At 27.6% G+C, this 4,058-nt stretch overlaps 1 long non-coding RNA gene across 1 annotated transcript; it reads left to right on the top strand.

Moving 5' to 3' along the window:
- The first annotated feature begins 308 nt into the window (after positions 1–308).
- Positions 309–1,131, top strand: LOC106692396 (uncharacterized). The gene is made up of 3 exons (XR_010845162.1): positions 309–405; positions 472–619; positions 996–1,131. It is a non-coding gene; the product is annotated as an uncharacterized lncRNA (long non-coding RNA).
- The last annotated feature ends 2,927 nt before the right edge of the window (positions 1,132–4,058 follow it).

Genomic DNA, 4,058 nt, shown 5'->3' with positions numbered 1-4,058 from the left:
GCAACGTGGGGCGAAACGTTGACTCTTGTTGACTTGATTTGAGTTTTTATTCCAATCCATTTTAAGGTGAATATTGAAATTATTTTTCAAGCCTGACATTTTCATTCCTGGTAAGGACTATAGTACTTACGCCGGAGTAAGCTGCATTTGTGCTGCTTTTACAAAAACTAACTAAATAACAATGATTCTTAATGTTTATATGATATTTCGACCCTAATTATTTACATTAAATTCATAATCATAGCAAAAATGTAAGTGACACATGCAAAGCATTGACAGTCAGCTGATTGTTGTCATAATGATTAAAAATGAACTGTAAACATACAACGGTTCTTTAGAACCTCTTCTTTTAAATGGACTGTTATCATACTTCTAAAGCTCAAGTCGTTGTCGAGATTAAAGAAGGTAATGAGAGATTGTCCATCAGCTTTGAATGTAGTAGTTGATAAAATTTAATCATTATTATTTTAGGTAATGGATTCACATTTTTAACAAGTCCTGTGGTTGTTGTTGCTTCTTTCAATGGAATTCAGTTAGAAACTAAAGAAATGTTATTATCAAATTGTCCACAATTTGATAGTGAACTTATTTGGCAAACTGATACAAAATATTTGAGAAGGTCATTTTATATTATTTTTATTTACATTAACTCTCTAGTTTCCTTAGTTGTCAAAAATAAAATCCACTCCTTTCAGTTTTATGTATATGATGGTTGGGGGTAACACAGTCATTATGTAACACACAATTTCAGTGTATTTTTATTCATCAAGACACTCCTTCATTGGTACTTTGATGAAAATCATAGTTCAGGGAGTCTGATTATAACCAAATATTTTGTAATTAATACACACCCATTGTGTTTCATCATGACAGTCATGTTTTTAAATGTATCTTTGATTTCTATTTTAAATTGAATATTTTTCCAATTATTTATTATTTATATTTCTTGCTTGACATCTTTGAATTAAAGGTCGGTTTTACTCTTTCATTTACAGGTTAAGAACTGCTAATACTGCACTTAAGCTTGAATGTTTTACTTTTTTTAATAATCATAAACAGAATTGAAGGAGAGATCGTGTTGGCTATGTATTATTAAATTTGAAGGAAGCTCAAATAGTGACTAATGATGAACATAAATCAGTGAGTGTCCTAAGTTATATGAAGTATTTAAAATGTGTAGATTGTAAAGTTATCAATTCATTTCTTGTTAACAATGTCTAGGTTTCGTTGTTTCGTTGAAACAAGGCATCGATTGGTTGGTATGAAGAACTTATTTCAGGCACATAAGCCAGAACTTATATTGAAGTTTAAAATAGAAGAAACTATCAAAATGAGATCTTCTTATGAGGTTTATTATTACACACGGTCAATCGGTGATCTTACAATAACTTTTATAACTTGGCTTTTTATAAACAATGGTACTGCAAAGATGAAAAACAAATAATTATTGAAGAGAAGTGAGCAGTGAGGTTTTGAAAATTAAATGAGGGATAAATAAGTGAATGATTCTGTCCCCCACCCCCTTTATCTGCCGAAGATGGAGATTTACATTTCCAAGCACAATCAAATATTCCTGAAGCCTAATGATTTGCAAACGAATGATCAAATCAATGCAAACTGTTTCCTCCCCTCCTCGCAAACAAGCAGTATTTTCTCCTACAGCTCCTTACAAAACATGTTCTGCAGCGTCCCGCCCGATAAAAACTATAGATAATTCACTTCTATAGCTTCAAAGCTCTTTTCATATGTTGTGCTTCCAACGATTCTCGTTTTATTTTTTTTCCAGTGAGTTAAATGAAGAATTTATATATTAATTTATGGATCAATGGAAACTTTAGTTAGATTAGCTTTGACAAATTCTAGCAAAACCCTGTGAGAAAAGGTATCAAGATTGAAATGAAGAAATTACGGGACTGAAAACAACAAACGAGTGTTATGAAAAGAAATTAGAATGTCCAAATCAAGCATATTATGTTCACAAATAATCCTAAAAAATATTAATGTATATATATATTTTTAAATATACAGATAAAAACACAATAGTCTAAATTATTTTTTTTTTAAAAAGTAGTAATGTAATCGTCATTTAATTCTTTTGTTAAAATATTTTATTTAATTAGCATTCATTATAATAAATGCTATAATATCTCTCTGATATATAATATAGATATATCTAATTAGTATTTATTCACTAAATATATTAATTTAATTAATATTTTTTATTACATTTAATTAATATTTATTATTATAATGTAATAAGTATTTATTATTGTGTTTAGTTAGTATTTATTATTATATCACTGTTTCTTTTAATAGTGAGACATCAATAAAATTAAGAAAACAAATTTTTGTAAGATGTACCTCAATTCAAGAAAAGCAGATATATTGTTTCATCTATCTTTTTAGTTGTGATATATTTTTTGATTATTAGATTGTTTTACTTATTTTATGACAACAATATATTTTTATTATTACCATTATATTTTTATTTTGTTTTATCTACGTTTTCTTCATTTTGTATATTTTATATATACCATTATTGTATATATTATTGAATCAAGTACATTATGTTAAGAAATAATTCAAAGAAGATGGTTTCTTTTACTTATTTTTTTAAAATATAGAATTAAAAAAATAATGGACTTAATTTAAAAATGTAACTTAATTCTGTGAGAATATTTCTTTCAATTAGCCTTTCTTAATGAACTTAATTTGTTCTTATTATTAAATTTAATTTCTGTTTATTATTTTAATTTAGTTAGAATTTTATTATAATATGGTTATTCTTATTTTTTTCAGTCATATATTTTAAAATTGAGTGACCCTTTGTCACCCCCTTTTAAAATATAGTGGACCTTTGTCGGGTTAGTAGAATATTTAGCATTATTTCTTATTAAAAGTGTTCTTTTCTCATTCTTAGGAATATATTTCGTTTTTGTAATTTAATTGACATTAAAAAATAAATATAGATATGACCCTTTTATATAACGTAAATTAAAAAATGAAGATTTTCCAAAGACCCTTCTCAGGTGACCACAACATCAGCACATTATTTATACCTGTTAAAGATAAAATCTATATCCGCCTTGTTTCGTTATCCGGCATGTTTCCAAACAAACCATGTGGTTGTAACAAGACATATGGGGTTTGACTAATTAATGATGTTTTGTACCGGGGCAGTCATCAAATTATTATTTTCATTAAAAATCCTTATAGATGTGGATTAAGTTACCAATATTCGTCGTGCCCTGATGAATATGGAAATAAAACATAAAATATTCATGAGTGATAGTCGTTAGAAGAAAGTAACAATTTTTTTCTAATTCAATGACAGAAATTGTTTGTATGTTCAAGGTTATTGTGATGAAATTGTTTCCGATTGTTAAGCAGCCTAGGCACCTATTAGTTAAATTATTCATTATCACGTCAATATTACACAATAATTTAAAGTTTTTATTTATTTTGACAATCTAAACTATAAATGTAATTATATGTGGATGGTTGACCTACTAATCAAAAAGATGGTCCGAGTTGTGTTTTGAAAAAAAATGTGAAAAATCATGTGCAGTGCGCGCATAACTTTCACTTACCTACCGACTTACGTCCTCTCGTTTTGAGTAGATTGGTGGATCCGTGTTATTTTTGAAAAATAAAAAATCCAAGACCTGGCTATAAGAAACTTTTTTCCTACTAAGAATAGAACAGTTAAACACAAAATAATGAATTTGCACTCACCTGCATGCAATCGGAAAAGATCGAGAAGTCTCGTTTTTTTTTCCTTTGTTCCTATTCAAAACAATATTCCAAATAGCTTTTATTAAAAATAGGAAGATCAAACTAAACGTATTAGAATTATAAAATATATATTTATATATTAATTATTGGCTTACTAGTATATAAAACAAGCTCGGGAGTGATCGGGCTCCATCGGCAGTTTCCGAAGTTTCAGTTTCTTGAAGAATCTCACTCTATTTTTCCAATTTTCTCGTTCAATCATTTATCAAATTCTGCGATAATTTGTATTTATCCAACGTTTATTATTACTAATAATTCTAACT

The sequence above is a fragment of the Halyomorpha halys genome, unplaced genomic scaffold, assembly GCF_000696795.3.
Source record: "Halyomorpha halys isolate HHAL.00 unplaced genomic scaffold, Hhal_1.1 Scaffold55.1, whole genome shotgun sequence".
Taxonomy (NCBI): Eukaryota; Metazoa; Arthropoda; class Insecta; order Hemiptera; family Pentatomidae; genus Halyomorpha; species Halyomorpha halys.
This window is presented reverse-complemented; position numbering and strand designations above follow the sequence as displayed.